The following is a 24721-nucleotide window of genomic DNA, read 5'->3' on the forward strand; positions in this document are numbered from 1 at the left end:
CTAAGAAGGTCCAGAGAGGGGAATGGACCAGGTGACCCAGCTGACCAGTCACAGAGCCCAGTCATAGTACCCATGCCCTGGGACACTTGGGTGGCTCAGTGGTTGAGCGTCTTCCTTCGGCTCATGATCCCGGGGTCATGGGATGGAGTTCTGCATCGGGCTTCCCGCAGGGAGCCTGCTTCTCCCTATGCCTCTGTCTCTGCTTCTCTCTGTGTGTCTCTCATGAATAAATAAATCTTTTTTAAAAATTAAAAAAAAATCCATGTCCCTTGAACTGAAACAAATTCTAGTTAAAGTCTCAGCTGAGAAATTTTAGGTCTGTCACTAATCAAAGGAGTATACTTTGCATTAGCACAGGGGACACTGGAAATCACAAAGTCCTTAAGACCCAGAGGAAACGAATACTACTTATGTTGGACTCCCAGACTGAGCAACAAGCAATGGACTGGTAGACATAGGCGGAGTGCCCAGTCCAACTCTCCACCCAGCACTCAGCCATTTCCTCTGGGGACTCTGTATTCTGGGTGCTGAGAATTCCAAGTGGTCATGTTTCAGACAGCTGCCCAAAGAAGGCAAGATGGCCCTTCTCTTATTTTATTTCCTGCTCCGTTTGTGAGAACAGATGTTCATCTTTCAGGGCCAAAGTAGGCCAAGTGGCAAGCATGTTATGTGGAATTATTAAAACTGCCCCTTCAACTTGCCCTGATGCAGTTTCAAAGTTTTTGGCCTTGGGCAGTTAGTGACTTCTCCACTCTAAATTTAGTTAGATTGGCATGCTGTGAAGCTTATGCATTTAAAGGAAGGTGAGCAAGAATGGCAAATATCAACCTGGAATAAGACCTACCCCTTTCTTCCCCACTTAAGTAAAGTGAGTAGGCTTGGAGTGAACACTGCTGGTGGAAGCGTGAATTGATACAGCCTTCCTGGAGGGCAATTTGGAACCAAATATTGAGGGCTTTAAATATATTCAGCCTATTATTCCACACTCTAACAGTTTTTCCTGAGAAAATAATCATGAATATCATCAGGATATACATAAAGATGTTCATTGGAGGATTGCATATAAGAGGAAAAGATTGAAAATAATCCAAATGTCTAACTATAGGACTGTTAAGGTCATATTAGACATTATGGAAGTATGTGAAAATGGTTTATGACATGAATGTTAAGTTAAAAGGGCAAGTTACAGAAGACTAGGTATGTGTGAACTCATTTTGTGAAAAAAATAAAATATACCTATTTATGTATAAAAAAACTTAACAGTGGTTATATAAAGCATAGTGGGAAGGAGAGAATAGATGCTTTTGGTTTTAACTTATCTATATTTCCTAATATTTCTTTAGTAAATTTGTATTACTTTGGTAATTAGGAATAATGCCCAATAATTGTTATAAAAGGATGTGTTTGGTTTCCTTTTAGAAAAGCACTTTCATTTATTAAAAGATCACAAATCAGAAGTGAGATTAATTAGTCCTATCTCCCTTTCTCTCTCCTCTCTTCTCTTCTCTCTCTCTCTCTCTCTCTCTCTCTCGCTCAGATGTGTGAGAGGAATGGGAGCTTATGGCTGGGAGTAGTAACAACAGCTACAGACCAGGGCAATCCAAGAAGTTTGTACCAGGAGGCTCTACCCATTTGCTGTGTGGCCCTGAGCAAGTCACTCAGCATCTCTGGGCCTCAGTTGCCACATTGTTAAAATGAAGTGTTTGGTTATATTATCTCTGGAGTTCTTTCCAAGGCCAAAACTCTATGTATGAAAAATGTCTGTGAGCTCCAGTGAATCTTCATATATGCTCCCAGAAAACATGTATGGCCTAGAAATGGGTTCAGCATAAATTATTTTTGCCTCTCCAGCCCTGTACGACTGCCGAAAACCCTGCTCAGCTTTACTGTTTCTCAGCTTCTGTCTCTCCACCTAGTTACTTAGGAATTGGCAGATTCCAGGGGGAAAGCACATGGAATGCTGGGCTCCCCTCCATGTGTTTCTCTTCACTCTGGGATCTTGATCCTTCAGGTGTTGGCTTCCTGGAGAGCTCTTTGATGCCTTTAGCAGATTTTTACGTTCTTTTTTAACAGTTCTCCCAGCCGGGTTTTCCAGTTGTATATTGAAAGGATTGTTCTCTGCAAGCTAGTTTGTCTTGAGCAGAAAAGTTCAGTCATACGTTATTTAAGTGAAAATGGCTGGTTATAAAATGTATGCACAGTGGGATCTTATTCGTATGCAAAACATGTCTATGTGTTTATGCAGAAGAAATAGTGAAAATGAAAGCTACATACAACCTCTATCTCTGGCTGGGTTTTCACTTTTTAATATTTAACTGTATTTTTCAAATTTTATACAGTGGACTCTAATAATCCCTAAACTGGGATTAACTTTTGAGGTCATTTATATCCATTTTAAAAATAAGGAAACTGAGGTTAAGAACACGTAAATTCATTTCAATCAATTTTTGGAGGCTTGCTGTGAGCAGAGATCTGTGCTATGGGCCCCTGGGGCATCTAAAGAAAGGTAACACTTAGTCACTTATTCCTTCATCTCAAGTGTCTCCAAATATGCTTGACTTTGGGATGTGAGGATGAAGATGACAAGAATCTGCCCTCAAGATATTCTATCTGTGGAGAAAAACATCCAAATAAAATATCCCAGTTATAGTGTGGGTAAATGCTACAGTAATGATGTGGCAAAGACTGCCTCTTAATAATCATTCTTTCAATATCCAACTAAAAGATTGGATTTCCCAGCCTCCCTTGCAGCAAGGTGTAGTCATGTGACTAAATCTTGGCTAATGAGATGTAAGGGTAAATGTTTTGGGAAATTACTGGGAAATCTTTTTATTTTTTTTATTTTTATTTTATTTTTCCATACTCTCCAGCCACAGCAGAAAGCGTGGGCCATGGCTTTCAGTATTTTTATTTACTATATCTGCCCACTTTGAAAAAGAATTTGCAGTGACATACAGTGAAGAGCCAGACACAATCAAAGCATACCACAAAGGTAAAATGCACCAGACAATCCAGAAACAAGACAGTGCTACTGTTGAAAAATGAATTTTGCTTTGGGTTTCCTGATGGCCAAGGCAAAAAGGGAAATATGATGGGATCTCAGTTTTTGTTACATGTTAAAATGGCATGGATGATCGTTCATGTGTTTGTGTTTTGCAAACACGCTTTTTAGTGCAGTTTCCAAGTGCATGTGTGTGTAAGCGTTGGTGTGATGGAAGACCAAAGGGAAGTAGGACACCTGGCATTCATTGTGTGTGTGGGTGTGTGAAGGGTGAGAGCACTGTGCTCCAATGAGCATTCAGTAAATAGCAGGGGAAGGTGTGGGTTTCCAAGTGTGAGCTTTGCAGATGGCTGCCTGGGGGCCCATCTTCTCCCTATGATTTACTGGCCTTGGGTGATGTCCCACCTCTGACTCTAGGATTTCTTCTTCTTCCTCCTCCTCCTCCTCCTCCTCCTCCTCCTCCCTTCTTCTTCAGGTTTTATTTATTTATTCATGAGAGACAGAGAGAGAGACAGAGACAGAGACACAGGCAGAGGGAGAAGCAGGCTCCATGCAGGGAGCCTGATGTGGGACCCCGAGATCACGACCTGAGCAGACACTCAATGGCTGAGCCACCAGGTGGCCCTGACTCTAGGATTTCTGAGCTGTAGAATAAGTAGAATAACGAGTGACGGGCACTCAGCTAGCATCTAGGCACTCAGCTCCTAGGACCCCGAGAAGTTGCAGTGAGGCGACAGTGTGTTTGAAACACTTAGCGCCATGCCTCATCCAGAGCGTGTGCTCAGGGCACACGGAGCCCTGTGCTCTTGGCGTTTGTTTGGAAGGCATTTAGGACCATTGGGTCCCCTGTAAAAGAGCCCCGTCAGTCTTGGGCAACTGCCACGTCTAAATGCAAGTTAAAGTCGACACAAGCTTGTTTGTGAGCCAGGCCCACTGTTCATTCAACTCAATTGTGGAAAATAAAGCAGTTGGTCATGTCTGGAAAACATGTGTTAAAATAAAGGTGTGCTTGTTGGGGACATTTGACATGTTGAGTGCAAGCCCTCTGGGGGCAGACGCGGGCACGGGGCAGTAGGGCCCCAGCGGCTCAGGTCGTTTCCCGGGTGGACCTTGCAGGTGGATTTCCGGGGCCGTCCGGAGAAGCTGATGAGACTCCGGAACCTGTGGGGCGAAGTGGAGTGGACGGGGGCCTGGAGTGACAAGTAAGCTCTGTCTCCCTGTCCTCACCTCCCCCGGTGGAAAGACATCTCACAAAGCATGGTCCTCATGTGGCCGATGGCACAGCCAATGTGGCAGCGCTTTCTGTGCACAGCCTGTTCTGGAAGGAGTATTGCATGGCTGTGGCTGAGAAAAGCAAAGCAGCACCACATAGCTGGAGCCTTTGCTTCTGGGTCTCTGCTCAGCGTGTGCAGATTTGGCAGCTCAGTCACTGAAAGGTTTGCCTGTGTGGGAAATCTTTTTAAAAGGATCAAGCAAATGCTCCTTTCCTTTTTTCTGCCATTTGGGATGTAGATGCAATGGCTGGAACTTTAGCAGCAATTTGGCCTGTAATGTCATCTTAGGAAGGGAGCCCCATACTCAGATGATGGAGCAAATAAAACAGCTTCAGTCACTGAAACCATAGAGCTGCTATATCAGCCTTGGGTTGTCTACCTCCATATTTCTTTTACATGAAAGAGAAACTTATTTTGCTTATCACCCCATTATTTTGAAGTTTCTCTTTCATACAGATAAACCCAATCCTAATTTACACAATTCCTGAAAGTAAAGTCCTATGGGAACAGAGGAGGAAAGGGAAGGGAGGAATGAATATTTCTACTCTTGAGCATCAAGGAAGTCAGAGGAGGTATCAAGTGTGTGAAGAGTTCACCAGTGGAATGGGCAGAAGTTGAGAAGTTAGAGGGTTTCAGGCAGAGTGGATCATGCAGGGAGCATGAGCACACAGCTGGAAATGGACATTGGAATGGGCTGGAGATGGCACATGTGTGTTGGAATCAAGCAACCTGGACTCAAATCTTATTACAATCTTTAGCAAGTCACTTCATTGCTTTATACCTCAGTTTCTCCATCTGTAATATGAAGATAATAGTAGTATTAACCTCATTGGGTTGTAGTGAGGATAACATGAGTTAATAAACGAAAAATGCTTAGAGCACTACTTAGCAATGGTGAGTGCTCAGTAAATGTTGGCTGTCATATGCCCATCTGTAAAATGAGGTAATCATAGTCTGACCTCAGCTCCCATGGCCCCAGGGGCATAGAAAACTCTGTTAGGCATTTAAGATTCTTCTGCTCAGCCACATGGCCATTTTTCTGCCAGAGTTTGCTTTAGGAGAAGAGCATGGGTTTTTCTACATTCAATCTCTTTGAAGTTATCTGGGGAATCTGGGACCTCTCTCCAAGCTCTGTAGCTCTTCCTCCAAGCTCTGGGCCCTATCCAGTGAAGGGGCAAGTTCAAGTGTGCCTTTCCTCAGGACTTTGTACCATCTACCTCCCCCTTTGCTGCTGCTCCAGCTCTCTCTCCTACCCTTGTTTCTGTCGACCTTTTAAAAGGAAAAAGTAAGTAAAATCCAGTTTATTCAGGAATAGCAGAGGAATTGCAACTCGAGACAAGCAAAGGAACCATAAGTAAGTCCCCAGAACAAATGAGGAGAGTGTTCTTTATAGAGAAAGAAAGGGATTTGGGTGAGGTTGTTTTGAACAAAATTCATTGGAAGAAAAATGAGTTTGAAGTGGTGGCAGCCTCTCATTGGCTGCAGGTGAGGGCAGCTTGTCTTTGCCAGCCCAAGGGAAAACTTCCTTCTTCCTGCTGCACTGTGCAAGCTGCAACCATGGCTTCCCTACTCCAATTCTGAGTTAGGTTTCCTTAACACATTTTTGCATCTGGAAACTCTTGCCTAGTTTCAGAGAAGTGGAGCCTTGCCCCTAAATACGCTGCATTTCCCTTTATTAATCATGTCATCAGTACATAAGAATCTTTTCCTGTTGCTCCTGAGATCCTAGAGTTTTGAAACTCAAAAGCCAGGAAAAGAGTTTGGTTTCTTTTTTTTTTTTTTCCCTGCACAGCCAGAGAAAGAAAGTAGCCTTGAGATAGCAGCTTAAGATAAGACTTCTGGGTAACAGAAATTAGCAAAAATGAAAAACAACTCAATGAGCTTCCTCCATGCCCCAGTCAGAATGGCTGAAATAAAAATGAGTGACAACATCAAGTATTGGCCAGAATGTGGAGCTCCTGGAACTCTCATACATGCCTGGTGGAGATGCAAAATGGTACAGGCACTTTAGAAAACTGCTTGGCAGCTTTAATAAACATAGATCTGCCTATGATCCAGAAATTCCACTCCTAGGTATATCTTTGGGGGAAATGAAAACATGTCCACAAAATCTGTACATAAATCATAACAGATTTATTCCTAATAGTCCAAACTGGAAACAACCTAAATAAATATCCACTCAAACAGAAGTTTGAATAAACAAATTCATAGTACAGGATACTATATAGCAATAAAAGTAGATGAACTGCTGCCCACAACACAGAAGAAAAAAAAATCATTATTTTGATTAAGATAAACCAGTGCATAAAAAGTGAATATTGTACAATTCTACTTATATGGAGTTCAATAACTTGCAGGACTAATCTACAGTCTTAGAAGTGGTTACCTCTAGGAGAAGGGTGGGGAACGGGACTGTTAGTGACTTAGAAGAGGCACTAGAAGCAGGTGCCAGAAAAATTCTATACTTTGATCTTTGGGATGGTGACACAGGTATGTAGAGATAGGTAAAAATTTTTAATATTTGTACATTTTACCATGTGTAAATCAGTTCTAAAAATCTCATTTTAATTAAAAAACAGAGGTTAATATTTCAAAAATAATATGCCACCCTTGGTGCTATGAAGAGGTAAACACATAGCACTCTGTGAGAGCCCAGGAGGGGTATTAACCACACCATGTGTGGGATGGGTGTGCGGAGGGAGGGGTCCCTAAGGAAGACTTCCTGGAGGAAATGATAGCTCAACTAAACTTCAAAGGACTTGAACTGAAAGTCAAGCAAAAGATGTCGCTATGGGCATTCCAGGCAAAAGGAGCAGCATGCCAAAGGACGGGATGAGTCACCAGAGGATTTAAGTGGGGTGGGGTGGGGGTGGGGAGATGAGACTGCAGATGAAAGCAGCAGCAGTCAGATCTGACCGAGCCTCATAAGCTGAAGAGGAGCTCAAAGTGGGGGCCTGAACAGTTGTGGTCAGACCTGGACTTTAGAAAAGCTCCCTCAGGAGGAAGGGAGGTAGGTCAGTGGTATATAGAGGGAGTTGCAATAATCCAAGAGATGGGGGGGTGTGGTCTGAGCTAGGGCAGGGGAAAAAGGGTTTGGGGTTGAGAGAAGAGCTTCCAGGACACTGAGGAGGAAGGCCTTGGCAACTGTAATAGTGGGGGGAAGTTAAGGAGATTGTCAGGATCTCGCCTTTCATGTCGTAGTGGAGCCAACTGCTGAGAAAAAGATCAGAGGAGGTAACATCTGTAGGTGTTGTAGAAGTTAGCCAGATGCTTTGCCTGTCCAGCCCCTGCTGGCCCCTTTCCCCTGTGACAGAATCTTGTCTTTGGGACTGAGAAGTTACTCCTTCTTAACCTCAGGCCAAGTACCTAAAGTGGAGGTGATTCCACTTCCCAGCTTGTAGGACATGTGGCCCTGGCCAATCAGCAAGTTCCAGCTCTCTGGTGGAATGCAGTGATTGGTTCAGGGATTGACACGTGGCCCAGATTGCTCCAATAGGAGTTAGCCCTGGAAATTCTGCTGGAACTCTTGGCAAAAGAATCCTCTATTTACTTCTGGGGTTGCCTAGCTGGTGGAATGGAAGCCTGGAGCTGCCGATGGCTCTCTTTGTCAGTAAGAAGGGGAAAGGCTGGGGGCACATGGGGGGCTCAGTGGTTGAGTGTCTGCCTTTGGTTCAGGTTGGGATCCCAGAGTCCTGGGATCCAGTCCCACATCAGGCTCCCCACAGGAAGCCTGCTTCTCCCTCTGCTTATGTCTCTGCTTCTGTGTGTGTGTGTGTATCTCATGAATAAATAAATAAAATCGAGAGAGGGAGAGAGAGAGACTGAGAATAAAGCCAGCACTTGAGTAAACAGCTGAAAGAAAGAGAGCCCTATGCCTGATGATATTGCTTGGGCTTTTAGATCCAGCCATGCCTGAAGACTAACCTGTACTTTTCACTTTTGTGAGCCAATGGCTTCTCTCCTTGGTGTAATTCTATTTGAGTTGGACTTTTTGTCACTTTTAACTGAAAGAGTTCTGATGACCATAGGCTCCATTGAAAAGTTTTAGAGGTACAGAGCTTCTGTTAGGAGTGATGTAAAAGTTCTGGGAATGGATGCTGGTGATGGTTGCACAACATTGCGTATGTGCCTACTGCCACTGAATTGTACTCTCAAAAGTGATTAAAATGGTAAATTTTATGTTGTGTCTATTTTATCACAATAAAAAAGTTAATTAAAACTTTTGAAAAAATATGTTATGAGAGACAAGTGACCCATTCCCCACACAACAGGTAGAGGCCCCTTTGATGCACATTAAATAATCTTTATTGAAAATCATTCAGGGGCTTCCTATTCCACTTAAAATTCAGCTCACACACGTTCCCAAGGTCTACAAGTCTCCCTGTCATCTACCCTTGCATCTTTCTGTCTTCAAGTCCCACCCTCTTGCCTGGGCTCACTACCCTCCAGCCACTGTAGTTTCCTTGCTGCAGGCAAACAGAGCAATCTTTTGTCTTGTCTTGGGGCCTCTGCACTTGATGGTCCTTCTACGTGGGACACTCATGTCCTCCCCCACTCCCACCCTGCCCCTGCCAATCCTTCCATGGTCACCTTACCATCATTCAATCTATACTCAGTTGCCGCCCTTTGGAGAAACCTTCCCTGGACACAGTAGTGCCCCCTGCCTATCATTTCACCCTTCATGTTCTCATGGCTATCTGCAGTGGTCTTTTTCTTTGTTGGTTTGTGTTTATTGTTTCTCAGCCTACATTTGAATGTAGGAGGGCAGCGGGAGGGCAGGAACGTTAGCTTGTTCCTCGTGTCCCCAGCACTTAGACCAGTATATGGTCTGTAGTATGTGCTTAATAAATGGTACTAAGTGAACCATTTGCACAGGTGAGTTTCTTACAGACAATTCTGCAAGTCAGGAAGCTGAGCCCAGAGAGGGGAAGGGACTTATCAAAAGCATCCTACAAATCAATGTCAAACACCTAGACCCAGACTCCTGGTTCCACATTCAGTTCAGTTTCTGTAATTCCCCTCCACCACTTTTTGCCAAAAGAGTTGCAAGGCTGCAGTGATTTTCCCCTCTGATGCAAGTATCTCAGAACAGAAAGAACAGTGAACTAGAGACCAAGGGACTTGGGAGCTTGGTCTAGCTCTGCCATCCACACACCCTCCAGACTGGGTTTTCTTGAGGACAGAGGCATTGCTAGCATCTAGGGCACTCATAGTAGAGTAGACACTTGGACAAGGTTTGCTGAATGAGTAAGTGATTGCTTGCATGAAGTAAATGGGTTTCAACAAAGGATGGTGGTTAAGACCTCAAAGTCTGAGCTAGATAGAATTGAATTCAAATCCTGGCTATGCCACTTTCTAGTTGTTGGACACCTGATCTCACATGAAGAATATACTTGGCATCATCTATGATATTCTCCAAGATGGGTCCTGATGCCCCTCACCCCCTGGTATTTATGTTTGTGTGTAGCCCACATTAAATTAGGATGGGCCTGCATTGACCCATAGAATACCACAGGAATGATAGTGTGTGACTTCTGAACCTAGATGATAAAAAATATTGCAGCTCTTCCTTGGACTCTTGGATGGTTCATTGGGTAAATCAGCTACCATATTGTAAGGACACTTAAGGAGTTCTGTGGAAAGAAGAACCAAGCCCCATCCCCCAACCCCAACAGCCAGCACCAATTTGGGACCATATGAGCAAGCCACTTGGAACTGGATTATTTAGCCCAGTCAAGACTTCAGATGACTGAAGCCTCAGCTTCATGAGAGACCTTGGGATAGAACTGCCCATCTAAAGTACTGAATTCTTCACCCACTAAAACCACGAGAGAAAATAGATGATTATTGATATTTCAAGTCACTAAATGTTGAGGCAATTTGTTATACAGTATCAGGTAACTAATATATTTATTCATCTTTATCATTGACATATACTGAGAGCTTACCATGTGGTTTTTCATCAAGCCCTCCTAGTAATGCTATGAGATCGGTATTCTTATGCTTGTTTTATAGACAAGAGAACTGAGGTGGAGGGCAGTGAAATTTCTCCCTACAGAGCCCCTGAGCTGAAAGGTTTTATGGTCAGGCCTGAGAGTCAGAAACTCAGATACGTATGACCCAAGACAAATATGGCTCTAGGATCCCAGGAGGGAGAGAGGAATTTTGGATCTGGTTTCTGGTAGTTTCTCATAGGTTGAGAGAACACTCTGAAAGCAGCAGACACACCCCCTGCCCTTGAGCACCTGATTAGTGGGCATCAGATGCTTATGAATAGTGTATGGTATTCTGTTGCTGAGAAACACACACACATTTACACAGTAATGATGAAAAATAATAACCCTTAATAAGAGTCTGGCACTTGGCATATATTAAGCTTCATACCTTCAGAATTCCATGGAATCCCACCTGCCAAGTAAGCTTGGTTTAATGGACTGAATGTGTCTCCCCTCTCCCAACCAAATTCATATGTTGAAGCCCTAGCCCCCAATATATGGTAGGTATTTGGAGGTGGGGCCTTGGGGAGGTAATTTGCATTAGATGAGGTCATGAGGGTGGGGTCTTATAAGAGTGCCATGAGGAGTGCCTTATAAGAGAGCTCTTACAAACCATGCTGGCACCCGGATCTCAGACTTCTAGTCTCTAGAACAGTGAGAAAATAAATTTATGTAGTCTAAGCCACCCAGTCCATGGTATGTCACAGCAGCCTAAGCCGACTAAGACACATGGCAATGTACATTTTACAGATGTGGACCCTGAGACCCAGAAAAAGGTATAGGATTCTGAAGGGTCACACAGGCTTTAAGTGGCAGAGCTCAGATTAGAACCTGGCAATTGCATGTCTTTACAAGTGCTAAGGGCTGATAGGGAGTTAGTAGGGTTCATCTAAGGGAGGTCTGGGAAGAGGTGAGCAGGGAGCAGGGTTCTGAAGTGGGGGGTGGCATAGTGCAGAGGATGGGGTGTGGTGGGCCTAGAGGGGCAGAGTGAGCCCCTGGGAGGCTCCTGGGAGGAGTGAAGGCAAAAAGGGAATATAGCCAGAATGGAAAGAATGAGGAAGTCTGGGTGTGTGGAAGAGGTTTGGCTGAAGGAATTTGGGTTTTGGGTGCAATTGCAGCAGAAGGGTTGTGCAGAGTGAGGGATGGTGGAGCTGGGGCCAAAGTCAACTACTGTGCCTAAAGCAGCTTATTTTGCTTCTTGGGTGGTTTTAGAATATTCACAATATTTTGCGACCATCACCACTGTCTACTATTACCCGAAAAAACAACTCCATATCTCCCAATTCCCCCCTACCCCCGTTTCCTGGCAACACTAATCTACTTTTTATCTCCATAGATTTCCCTCTTTCATATAAATGGAATCCACTTTACCACATGTTGTCTGAGGTGACTGTCTTCTTTCAGTTAGCATAAGTTTATCTATGGCTTTCAGGATTTATCTGTGTTGTAGCATTACTTCACTCCTTTTTTATGGCTGAATAATTTTCCATTGTGTAGACATTCTACATGTTTCTGTATTGATTCATTAGTTGATAGACACTGGGTTGCTGCCTCTTTTTGGCCGTTTGAATATTGCTGCTATGAACATTCTTGTACAAGTTTTTGTGTGAATATACGTTTTTTGTTCTCTTGTGTATACATCTGGTTATGGAATAGCTGCATCCTATGACAATTCTATGTTTAACTTTTGAGGAACCACCAAACTGCTTTCCAGAGGAGCTGTACTATTTTACCCTCCCATCCCCAGTGTTTGAGTTCCAAAGCCTCCACATCCTTGCCAGTACTTGTCTTGTGTTTTATATAGCCAACCCAGCAAGTGTGAAAGGGTATCTCATTGTGGCTTTGATTTGCATTTCCCTAATGACTAATGATATTCTGCATCTTTTCATATGCTTATTAGCCACTTATATAACTTCTTTGGAAAAATGTCTATTCAGATCCTTTGTCCACTTTTTAGTTGAGTTGTTTGCTTTTGTGAGACTTCTACATAGAATCTAGATACTAGACCCATATCAGATATATGATTTGCAAATATTTCCTCCCATTCTCTAGGGGTTCCCTTTTTCTTTCCTCCTGTTTTCTGATGAATAGGGCTCCTCTGGGACTGGTAGGGACCTTACCCCTGGTGCCAGAGCATGGAACACTCTCCCACCATGGAAACAAGTGGCTCCCCAGAGGTCTCACCCAAGAGGACATGCTAATACCTCAGTATACCTTTACAGCAAGTGCCCTGCCTGCCAGGCACTCAGGGTGTAAGTATGAAGACAACATGGTCCCTTCCCTCTTGGGCTCTCCATCTCCATGAACAATACCTACAATCACCCAGACTTTCAGGAGGGAAACTCCAGTGCCCCATCAGACCACCAGCCAATTTCCCACTGTAGCCCTCATCTCCCTCCTGTCTCCTGCCCCCACATCCCAGTCTAGCCTCCCCCCCCCATTACCTGAAAGATTTCAATAACTCGATAATTGCCCCTAGACATCCCAACTTGCTTCTTCCAGTCCATTCTCCCTTCCATCAGTGCAGGAGCAGAGTGACTTTTCTTAAGTAAGAATCCCATCATGAGTCTTCCCTCACCAACAACATCTCAATGGCTACAGTCAAGAAAGAAGGCACTTGGTTTAGACGGCTTTCTCCACCCTCCTTCTTAACTCAGCAGATTGAACCTTCTCCCAATTTCCCAACTCACCCCACCTCCACACTGGGCAGAAATCACTCACTCTGACACAGGAAATAGTAAGGAGATGTCAGTGAGAAACTCCAAAATAGGTCATGGGCTGGGCAGCAACAGGTCAGGGAAGAGCTGGGAGTTTGTGTGGGGGAGGGGAGAGGACTTCAATCATGCACCTGCAGCCACATGCTCAGACTTGGACAGGCAGGCCTGCCGGGTACTCAGCGGTCTCATCTGAGTCTCTGGGGTGTGTGAGAGCCTGAGTCAGCCCTAGGTGTTGGGAGGCAGGTTCCACTGCCACCTGGACCCTCCTAGGTTCCTCAAACCCAAGCACTGAGAAAGCCGTAAAGATATCGTGGCCCACCACTCATCCGTGTGCCTCTACTAAAACCCCATTCTTCCTACCTCAAAACTGGAAATAATGGCACCCCCTGGGGCTGTCCTGGAGCTCAAAGAACACATGTGTCTGGAAAGCACATCTAGACTGTTGTGTTAACTTGTAGAACAGATGGGGAAACTGAGACGTAAAGAGACAAATTGGTAATTTTCAATCCTGGCTGTGGCTAAAGATCACTAGGAGAATTTATTGAAAAAAGGATTTCTGGATCCTACTATGGCTTCTGATAGGGGTCCTGTTGTCTGTGTTTTTTAACAGGTGACTCTGCTGGGAACCAGGGGAACAGCCGACTGTGCTGGGGATACGTGGAAAGGTGTGGGAGGGTGCATTCTGCTTCTCTTCCCAGAATTTTTTTTTTTAAGATTTTATTTACTTATTCATGAGAGACACACGAAGAAAGGCAGAGACATAGGCAGAGGGAGAAGCAGGCTTCCTGCAGGGAGTCTGATGCAGGACTTGATCCTAGCACCCCAGGATCATGACCTGAGTGAGCTGAAAGCAGACATTCAACCACTGAGCCACCCAGGTGCCCTCTTCCAGCATTCTGAGATGTGCCTTTGGCAAGAGGTCACTGAGGTCCCAGCTGTGTGTGGCTGGCCACCTTACTTTCCCAGACTGGAAGCCAGAAACTGGCTTTCCTGCTGCCAAGCTGCTGAAAATATTTCTCCCTGCTGGATTTGGCTGCTAAAGATGTTCCGGGGAGAGAAGTCTCTGGCGGTACAACCCCTAATGAGCAGGGAAGGGGAGGTTTGGGGAGGGAAGCTCCCTCCATCCTATAGTGAAGAGAACTGAAACCAAATTTAAAAGGAAACAGGTTTGTCTTGGGGAAGAGTGGGGACTGCAGTGAGGAGGGGGTTAGCTAAGGCAGGCGCTTAAGCAGTCATCTCCTTGTCTGTCTCAGGCTCCTGGCACCTTTCTCGCTCCCTCCTTGACCTTTCCATCTAAATATGTTCTCTGGACAGGGTCTGAACCTCAAATGCACTTGTCTCAAATGCACTTGTCTCAAATCCACACTCAAATGCAATTGTCTAATAATAGCAGTCTAAAACATGACTGTATTCCTTCTTTCTTTTCTCTCTTTCCTTCCTTCCTTCCTCCCTCCCTCCCTCCCCTCACCTGCCCTTCCTTGGTCTGCTTTTTAATTTTGCCTCTGGTCTTCAGCTCATAATCTGAATTGCTTTCCCCAGGTCTTTATTTCTTCATTTATGTTTTGTGTTTTCCATACTTGCTCGGCAAAGCTACCACTCTGATCATGTCCACTCTCAGCCAATGCTGTGTCCAACCCCACACAGCTGCACTAAACAACCACTCTGCCTGGACTCACTTTAAAATTCGTAACCTTGAATGTCAAGAGAGCCCTTGGTACTGCGTGGCAATTAGGCTTTACCTACCTACCCATTGGCCTCCAGCTCTGTTAGACTACTGTTCCACTTCTCTGCTCCCCTAAATTCGTAGTGCCTGCCCCCCGCCCACACTCTCCACTGCCTCTTCACTGACAAAATTGAAGTGGTCAAAATGTCCACACACCCACCATGAGAGAACCCTTCCACCAGCGTCTCCACCCCCTATACTCAGGCTTCCCACCTGCCGCCACAGGTGAACAGCCCATGAGCTTGACTACCTGTCTCTGTGCACTGGACCCCAGCCCCCTTCGTCTGCTCTTTCTTCCCACACCATCATTTTTAATCTCTTCTGGATCATTCTCATCAGCATACAAATATGCCATTATTTCTCCCATCTTTAAAACAACAAAAATCTGGGCAGCTACGTGTAAAAGATTAAAACTGACCCACTTTCTCACACCATATGCAGAAATAAACTCAAAATAGCCTAAAGACTGGAATGTAACACCCGAAACCATAAAATTCCTAGAAGAAAACATAGACTGTAATTTCTTTGACATCAGTCTTAGCAACATTCTTTCGGATCTATCTTCTCATGCAAGGGAAGCAAAACCAAAAATAAACAAGTGGGACTATGCTCAATGAAATAAGTCAGACGGTGAAAGACAAATATGGTGTGATTTCACTTACATGCAGAATCTAAGAAACACAACAAACAAAACAGGAACAGACTCCTAGGTACAGAGAAGGAATGGTGGTTACCAGGGGGTGGGTGAGAGGATGGGTGAAACAGGTGATGGGGATTAAGAGGTATAAAATTCTACTTATAAAATAAATAAGTAACAGGGATATAATGTACAGCCTAGGGAATATAGTCAATAATAGTGTAATGACTTTGTATGGGGACAGATGGTAACTAGACCTATGTTGGTGATCGTTTTGTTATGTATAAAAATATCCAATCACTATCTTGTACACTGGAAACTAATATAACATTATATGTCAATTATAATTCAATAAAGAAACAGTGATGCCATCACTACTAAAAAAGATCTTCTTGACTCCTCTTCCCCCTTGACTATCCCTTTACGTCTCCCTGTTTGTATTAGTATTGCTCTATGGCAATCAACCCCAAACTTAATGGCTTCTTTCGATTAACAACCGTTTTATTATGCCCCCTTGACTGGGCTCCCCCAGGCAGCTATTCTGCTTCATGTGGTGTCAGCTGCAGCTGTAGCTTTCTGGAGGTTCCACTGGGCTCAGATGTCTGAAGTCCTGTGGTTGGAGCTGCCTGGTGGCTGGAGCTTGGTTTGGCCCTATCGAGGGCAAGGCCTCCACTCTCTCTTCCACATGGCTTACCTGTGTGGCTTGGGCCTCTTACAGCATGCTGCCTGGGGTCTAGCAGTGCAGAAGCTTCCAGGCCATGTTATGAATTAGGCCTGGAACTGGCACAGTGTGGCTTCTTTAATTGGGTAAAGTGTGGCTTCTTTAATTGGGTAAAGTCAGTCACAGGGACAGCCTAGATCCAAGATCCTCCTTGAATACCAGGAGACAAGGTCCCCGGGGGGCCACCAAGCAACAAACTATCACACTCTCCTTTGTACTACAACTCTTCAAAGGAGCTGTCCATCCTCAATCCTTGCAAATCGTCCCTCCTGTTCTTTGTAAATCCATTCTAATCAGAGGGCCACTCCTGCTGTTCCATGGATGTCCCTTTGGTCAAGATGGTGAGTGGCCTCCTCATGGCAAAATCCATGCTCATTTCTCAGATCTAGTCTTTTACTTGGGTTAACGAAGTTGACTGCTCCTTTCTCTCGTCTGATTTCGGGACCCTGTGCTCTTCTAGTCATTGCTTAGCTCAATGGTTTCCCCTGCTTCTCCTTCACTGGTTCTCTTCTCTCCCCAACCTCTTGATGCTGACAGGACCTAGGGCTTGGTCCTTGATCCTCTTCTTTCCTCCATCTGCATCATGAACTTGGTAACCTCATCCAATGTCATTGCTTTCAATACCATTTATGTGTAAGTGACTCCACCTTTATGTCTTCAGCCTAGACCTCTCTTAAATTCCAATGATGGTGACTGCCTGTTTGACATCTCCACCAGAGAGCCAATGCACAGCCAAACCCGTCATGTCCAAGACCACGCTCCTGATTGCGCGCCCTCCCAAAACCTTGACCTGATGCCAGCTATCCCCATTTAGGTGAGTGGCAACTCCTTACTCGCAGTTAGTTACCCAGGCCAAAAGCCCCGATATCAAACCTGATTCCTCTCTTCCTCTGACATCCATATCCAAATCCAAATGAAATCCCGCTGGGTCCACCTTCAGAATATACCCAGATTCTGACTATTTCTATCATTTCCACTGCCCCCACCATCCCCTGTGACCCACCATCCCCTCTTAGATGGATGACTTCCCATAGCCCGCTCTGCTTTGATTCCAATCTCCCATGGTCTACTGATTTATTATAAGAGTTTTTGTAAGGATCCTTTTTTTTTTTCTAAATTCAGAAAAAAAATCAGAAATAAACTCTTACATTTAAGGTCAACTGATCTTCTTTTAAGATTTTATTTATTCATGAGACACACACACACACACACACACACACACACATAGAGAGAGAGAGAGAGAGAGAGAGAGAGGGGCAGAGACACAGGCAGAGGGAGAAGCAGGCTCCATGCAGGGAGCCCGATGTGGGACTCAATCCCAGGACTCTAGGATCACACCGTGGGCCAAAGGCAGGCACTAAACTGCTGAGCTACCCAGGGATCCCCCCAAAGGATCCTTTTAAAATCGAAGCCGGGTCACATCCCTCCTCTGCTCAACACCCTTCTGTGGCTCCCTTGTCACTCAGCAAAAACATCAAAGTTCTCACCATCACCTACAAGGCCCTATGTGACCTGGCCACCCTGTGACCTTGGACTCCCCCTCTCCCCTCCACTCACTTTGCTCCAGGTGCTTGGCCTCTAACATTATTGCTGATACACAGAGGCACACTAACATCCAAAACCTTTGCACGGAACATTCCCCCACCTGGAATGCTCTCCTCCGAGATCCTTTCAGGGCTCCCTTCCTTACCTCATTCAGATCTTTGCTCGGAGGTTACCTTCTTCATGAGTCCATCCTTCATCTCCCTGTTTAGAATGGCATCACATCCCTGCCTGCTTGGCTTTTCCATCTCTCTTTCCCTGCTCTTTTCTCTTATCAATAGCTCTTAGCCTTCTAACATACTCTATATAATTTAGTCGTTTGTTATGTTTGTTGTTTATTGTCTGTTTCATGCTGCTAAAATTGAAGGGTCACAAGGGGAAGAATCTTTGTCTCTTGCTCACAGATGCATTCTATTGCCTAGAGTGAATCCAGGTACAGGGACAGTGCTAAAATTTTAGTTTTTAATTTTACTATAAGTATCTTGAATCCTTTTGAGTATCTCAAATCCTTTGTGACACAAGGCAGGCTGTGGACACATTTATTCTTGCATTCACCTACTCATCTAACCATCCATCTCATCCATCCACCCATCCATCCATCCATCCATCCATCCAACCTACTGCCTATCTATTCACTCATATCCATTTATCTGCTTATCACCACCCATTCACATCTGTCCACTTGTCTGTTTATCTATCCATTCATCCCATCCAACATATTTCCAAACAATCTTTCAACCAAACAATTTTGAAGCATTAACTTTTGGCCAAGCGCTGTGCTGGGCTCTAGAGTCAAATCCATGACAATAAAATTCTGACCTCTGAGGTGACAGTAATAGGATAACTGTTACAGGATGCTTACATAAAAAAAAAAAACCCACAATCACTGGGCCTTAAGTCTTACTACAGGGAATGACACCATAAAAGACACTTGGTGAATTGCATGGGTGGAGGTAGATGGGGGGAGGGGGAAGACAGGGGGAAGTTGCCAGTTCTTCTCCTGTCTCTGCTTCAGGCTCCCCTTGCCCAGCAGCATGCACAGACCTGGGATCTCTGGATTCTACTCACCCCTCTCATCCCGGTCCCCAAGCCCCAGGCTCCTCACCTGTGAAATGAGGCAGCAGCATTCTCTTGACAGAATTCACTAAAGCACGTGGGAAACTTTCTGGTGCCTGTGGAACTTAACCTGCTGCACATTCTAACCCTCATGAAGCTGATGCCCAGGCTCCACCTCCAAACAATGAAATCTGAACCTTCGGGACCAGGGTGGTATCACCTTTTTAATCATTTGGCAGTGGGACCTGGGCATTACTGTTTTTCAGGAGCTTCCAGGGGATTCTAATGTGCAGCCAAGCTTGTGGACTGCTGGAGGTAGAGCCATTTAATCAATGCTCCTTATCTATTTAATTGATCTCAAATATTGCAGCTGGAGAAAAGTGGATTTAATTAGAGGAGACGAGACATTTGTGAAGATGCTGAAGACAATGTCTGGACACTGTCAAAGGCCTCACAAGTTGTACGTTGTTTCTTATCTTACTCTTAACTTGTTTTTTATTCAGTTTTTGTCAGAGGAAAAACTCATGTTCCTAAATCTAATTTTTGGAAGAGGGAGTTAAAGTAAGAGTTGGAGAGAAACCCTCAAAAGCTGAGACCCATAGAGAGGAGAAAGAGAAAGGAAGAGGTAGGGAGAGAGGGAGGGAGAAAGAGAGAGGGAGGGAGAGAGGGAGAGGGAGGCTGATGGAGGGAGAGGGAGGGAGGGAGGAAGAGAGGAAATATTACCAAAGTTCCCTTGGGTGTTAGGGCAAGACCTTGCAAAGTGAATATTACTGGGAAAAATTGTTTTAAAAAGGCAAATTCCAGGGTCCCACCCCCTCAGGATTCTGATTTATTATGGTCCAAGCTAGGACATAGGAGCCTGTCTTCTCAGAGCCCCTCCAACCCCTCCAACCCCTCATGTGGCTCAGGCCATCCTGGAGGCTGTTGCTTTCAAGGGCTGTGCCATTCTTTCCTTTACCCGCCCCTTCCCACCCCATCCCTGCGAATTGCAGCTGTTTGTGTTGTTTTATACCTTCTATGTTTCCTTGGTTCTTCAAAAAGGAATGATAGAAATAAAGTTATTTTCTTTAGGGGGAAAAAAAGAGAGAGACAGGGAGAGAGATATTTTCTGGAGCTAATTGGCCAAGAGTAAGTGAAGAAACAACAAAGAAAAATCTGTGGAAGCACAAGAGCATCAGCCAGAGATTGTATTCCCCAGTGCCAAACATGAGTGGTGAGAGAGTGTGCTGGGCAGGGGCTCCATACTTCCAGAGGAAGGGGGTGTCTTTCTTGGTAGGGAGAAGAGCCTTGGACCATTGGAGGGTCCCACCTCACAGTCTTATTGAGAGGGGGCACCAGTCCAGGTCCCCTGAGAAGACTCCAAGACAAGAGGCATGCAAAGGATTTGGTGGAGGAGACACTTGTGAGGAATAATGAAGGGGAGGAGGAGCAGAAGGAAACAGGAGAGCCTCAGATCCAAGTGCAATTGGACACCTGTGAAAGCTGAGAAGAGGCCTCCAGCCCAGGAGTGAGTAGTGCAGAGAAAGCCAAGGCCAGGAAAAATGGGGAGCCCCTAAACAAAGACTGGCTGTTAGAGGTCTCCATTGGGAGGGAAGGCCCAGCTCTGATACCCCCACTGTGCTCAGTGGTTAGGAGCCAACTAGGGCAGCAAGTGGAGGCAGTGAGCCAACTGCACAGGAGGGGGTCTTAAAGGGGCAGCTCCATGGCCACCGCAGACACTTACCCAACAATGGAAACATTCATTTGTCCAGGCAAGGTTATTGAGCTCATGATAAACATAAGGACAGTGTGGCTATGATGGTAAACAAGGCAGGCATGTTCCTGCCATCCAAGAGCTTTTATAGCACAGCTGGAGAGACAGCATCCCACAATGAACCAGTCACAATTAAGAGACACTAAAAGGAAAAAAAAAAGACACTAAAAGGGTCTATCAGGAGGAGGTGACCATTTGGTTCACCATCTAAATCTAGACCCTTTGGAGTGAAAGTGAATGCTGTTAATAATTATGCCTGGACAACTGGCATAGATTGGGACTATCTTGGGAAAACTGGGATATACAGTGATCCTGAAATAGAGAAGCCCCATATAGCCCAGGGAAGACCTCCTTGAGAAAGGGACTTTAGAGCCAGGATCTGAAGGATATGTGGAAGTTAACCGGTTGCTTGGGCTTCCATCGTATGTCATCAGAGCCTGGTGATCCCCCCTGTATGGCTGGCACCATAAGAGTTGGTTAACTGTTTGGTGACTGATTTCTCACCATCTTAGGGACACCCATGTCGGGGATGTCACCAATGTCTGGAAGAGCACTGCCTGTATTCTTTTGATGGCACTGAAATGGAAACACAGGGCGCCTGGAAGAATCTGTCAATAGCTTTCCCTCCGCCCTTGATTATGTCATTCTGGGCAGAGAATAAGGGAATCTGTTGACATCAGATTATAACCTATTTTTACCTTTTTTAATAGAGAATTTTTTAAAAAAAAAAATTTTATTTATTTATTTGCAAGAGAGTGAGAGTCCTAGAGAGAGAGAGAGAGAGAGAGAGACAGAAAGAGAGAGAGAGGAAGAGAGCAAGCATAAGTAGGGAGCAGAGGAAGAGGGAGAAGCAGACTTCCATGCTAAGCAAGGAGCCTGACATGGGGTTTGATCCCAGGACCCTAAGATCATGACCTGAGCTAAAGGCAGACACTTAACCAACTGGAGCCACCCAGGCGCCTCTGTTCTTACATTTTTTTGAAATACCAATGAAACTGCTTTCCCCTAATCTTTCTTAAAATTGTTGCAATATACACAACATAAAACTTGCCATTTTAACCATTTTTAAGTGTCCAGTTCAGTGGCAATGCATCCATTCACACTGTTGTGCAGCCATCCCCACCATCCACCCCCAGAACTTTTTCATCTGCCCAAACTGAAATTCTGTTAAACACTGACTCCCGACCCCCTCCCCCAGCTCCTGGTACCCATCATCCTACTTTTCATCTCCAGGAACTGCACTCCTCTAGGGACCTCACAGAGGTTGAGTCACACACTATTTGTCCTTTTGTGAGTGGCTTACTTCACTTACTTAGTACAATGTCTTCCAGGTCCATCCATGCTGTAGTGTGTTTCAGGATTTCCTTCCTTCTTAAGGCTGAATAATATTCCAGTGTATAAATTTACCATGTTTTATTTGCCTGTTCACTCATCGGTGAAATATGAATTATTTTTTTTTACCATATGACTATTATGAAGAATGCTGCCTTGAACATGTGCATAGAAGTATCTCTTCAAATCCTTGCTTTCAATTATTTGGGTATATACCCAAAAGTGGAGTTGCTAGATCATAGGGTAATTCTATGTTTAATTTTTTGAGGCATTACCTCACTGTTTTCCACAGCATCTGCAATTTTTCACATTCCCACCAGCAATCCACAAGCCTTCAAAAGTTCTCCACATCCTCTCCAATACTTGTTAACTTTTCCTATAGTCTTTCAGAGGGACTTAACATTTTTTTGAGGTAACTGTAGGTTTACATACAATTTTAAGAAATACTGTGGAGAAGGCTAATATATTCTTCTCTCAATTTCTCCCAATGGTAACACCTTTCACATGTATAGCCTAATATTACAATCAGGATATTGCCATTACTACAATCTGCTGCCCTTATTCAGATGTCAGTTTTACATGCATTCGTGTGTGTGTGTGTGTGTGTGTGTGTGTCTAGAAGCAGTTTTTTTTTTTTTTTTTTTTTTTTTTGCACATTTATCCTCCTTGTAGATTCAGGTGACCCTCCTCCTGTAGTCAAAATACAGAACAATTCCATCACAAAGATCTACAATAGGGATTTTTTAAAAAACCCTTTCGTTTTGGAAAAATTAAAACTACACAAAAGTAGAGAGCAAGGTGTTATTGATACCACGTGCCATCAGGCAACTTCAGTAACTCTGTGTTTATGGTTGATTCCGTTTCCTCCGTAGCCTTGCTTACTCTCGGATTATTATGCAGCAAATCCCAGCCTTCTCATCACTTCAATGCCAAGCATATCAGACAAGAGACAAAGACATCACTTTTAAGCAGAACCACAACACTACCCTTATGCTCTAACGCCTGCCCCTAGCCGTAATAATCCCCAAAAGGGCTTCATAGGGAATTGGCAGATCTTGCAGCTTCTCCTCCAAGCGACATCCTAGGAAGGGCACACATCAGCTATGAATAAGTTGCTGAAGGTTAACAGACAAGAGTAACAAGCTCTTTTTCTCCCAGACCTCACAACGAATCCATCAGAAAAGCCCGTCACTCTATCTCCAAAATAGAATCAGTATCCAACCACACGTCGCCACCTCTGCTCCTGTCACTGTGTCCCAGCCTGCACTGTCTTTCACCTGGGCTGCTGCAGAGCTGCCTCTCTGCTCTCACTGCCCCCACCTCTGCCCCCTGCAGCCTCATCTCTGCACTGAGCCAGAGGGATCTGTCAAGACAGAAGCCAGAGGATACCCTTCCTCTGCTCAGCACCCTCCAAGGGCTTCTCATCTCATTCAAAGCCTAGACAGTCACCCCCACACAGCCTCCCAACACCTTGTGATTTCATCTGCTGCCCTCCTCTGCTACAGCCAGAGGCCAGTAAGCTGTGGCATAGATGCCCTGGGCACATTCCCACTGCAGGGCCTTTGCTCATGCTCTTCCTTCTGCCTGGAATACTCTTTTCCAGATGTCCACTCAAACTTATCCCCTTCAGGTCTCTGGTCTAATGTCATTGTGCAGCTTCTGTTTGCATGCCTGGATCTTCTCAACACCTATTTACACCCTGCTCCGTCTTCCTGGTGCTTACAATAGGGACTAGATCAACAGAACCTTCGCCCTCTAGCTTTCACTGGGTTTGGCCTATGGAAGGCTCCATGAGGAGTGAGGCCAGGTATTTATTCCCTGTGCTCCCTCTCAGGAGACTGTTACAGGCCGACTGTGGCCCTGTCAGGTGGCCTTTCTCCACAGCCTCTGTCTTCTGTCCTGTGTCCACCCTTGCTAGCCTCATTCCACCATCCCTGTGGTTTCTCTCCATCCTGCCCACATCATAGTAAGTAGTCTCTCTGCTAACACTCCTCCAATGACCCACTTTGGTGTGCCAGCAGTTCCCTGCTGGTGTGCTGACGGAGGCAGTGATCTTGGTGAGCTTGTCCCTGGCCACCCAGTATAAAATTGCAACCTCCCACATGTCCACACCCTTTCTGTATTCTGTGCTTTATGCTCCTCAGCATTTCTCACCATCTACTGTGGTACATATTGTACTTACCTATGCTGTTTATTATCTGTCTCTCTCAACTGGGACAGCTGTGTCCTGTTGCACAGGGTGCGTGTGCACTGCACAGTTCCAGAAGTCACTATTTACACAGACTACGATGTAAAGGGCAATGGCACCTCCTAGAGTTGTGCAGCAGGGTGGTCCTGTCCCCCATCAGAATATGTTTTGACTCCCCCACCCCCACCCCACTATTCTATCTGAAATGCTTAGAACACTGCTCAGTACGTAGTAGTTCTCACAAAATTGTCATCAATAACTGTTAATCTCTTTTATTTCACATAAGAAGTCTAAGTGCAAGTATCCTTATATGGTGGTGTCAGGAGGTCTCAGTTTTCTAAGGGTTTCTCCTGATATACCTTCTGTAGTGTGTGCCCTCCGCTCCCCTCCCAGTGCTCCAGAGAATTGCCTGCGGTGTGGTGTGTTCTGATGAGAGGCGAAGTGATGACTCAGAGTCCAACGTCTTGGAACAATGAGAGGCCGGAAGGGGATACACCATCAGGCACCGCCTAGAGGTGCAGGTGCCAACGTGAAGCCTCGAGTCCACATTGGCTCTCGATTTTATTATCATAGAATGTTAAGTGTGTGGAAACAAGGAAGGAAAAAGAACTCAAGAAACCAATCATGAGAGGGGTGGCCGGGAACTGCGTCCGTGACTATCTGCATGGGTCTCAGAGGAGCTTAACAAGGGGGCCGCGGGGGACAGAGAGGTGACCTCAGCAGGCCTGGCTATCTATCCAGCATCAGTGCTGTTTTCAGCACAGATCCATAGCAGGAATAA

General features: G+C 45.1%; 1 long non-coding RNA gene across 3 annotated transcripts in view; it reads left to right on the forward strand.

Annotated features, from left to right (window-relative positions):
- LOC112933713 (uncharacterized) overlaps nucleotides 1-24721 on the forward strand; it is a 49967-nt gene that overhangs the window by 3144 nt on the left and 22102 nt on the right. For 2 of the 3 annotated variants that reach the window (XR_011994321.1, XR_011994322.1), the window contains exons 2-4: nucleotides 4118-4203; nucleotides 16731-16883; nucleotides 19038-19127. This is a non-coding gene — a long non-coding RNA (uncharacterized lncRNA). The remainder of the gene's footprint in view (nucleotides 1-4117; nucleotides 4204-16730; nucleotides 16884-19037; nucleotides 19128-24721) is intronic. The other variant, XR_003237724.2, reaches the window with a different exon arrangement.

Source organism: Vulpes vulpes, chromosome 9 (assembly GCF_048418805.1).
Source record: "Vulpes vulpes isolate BD-2025 chromosome 9, VulVul3, whole genome shotgun sequence".
Classification (NCBI taxonomy): Eukaryota; Metazoa; Chordata; class Mammalia; order Carnivora; family Canidae; genus Vulpes; species Vulpes vulpes.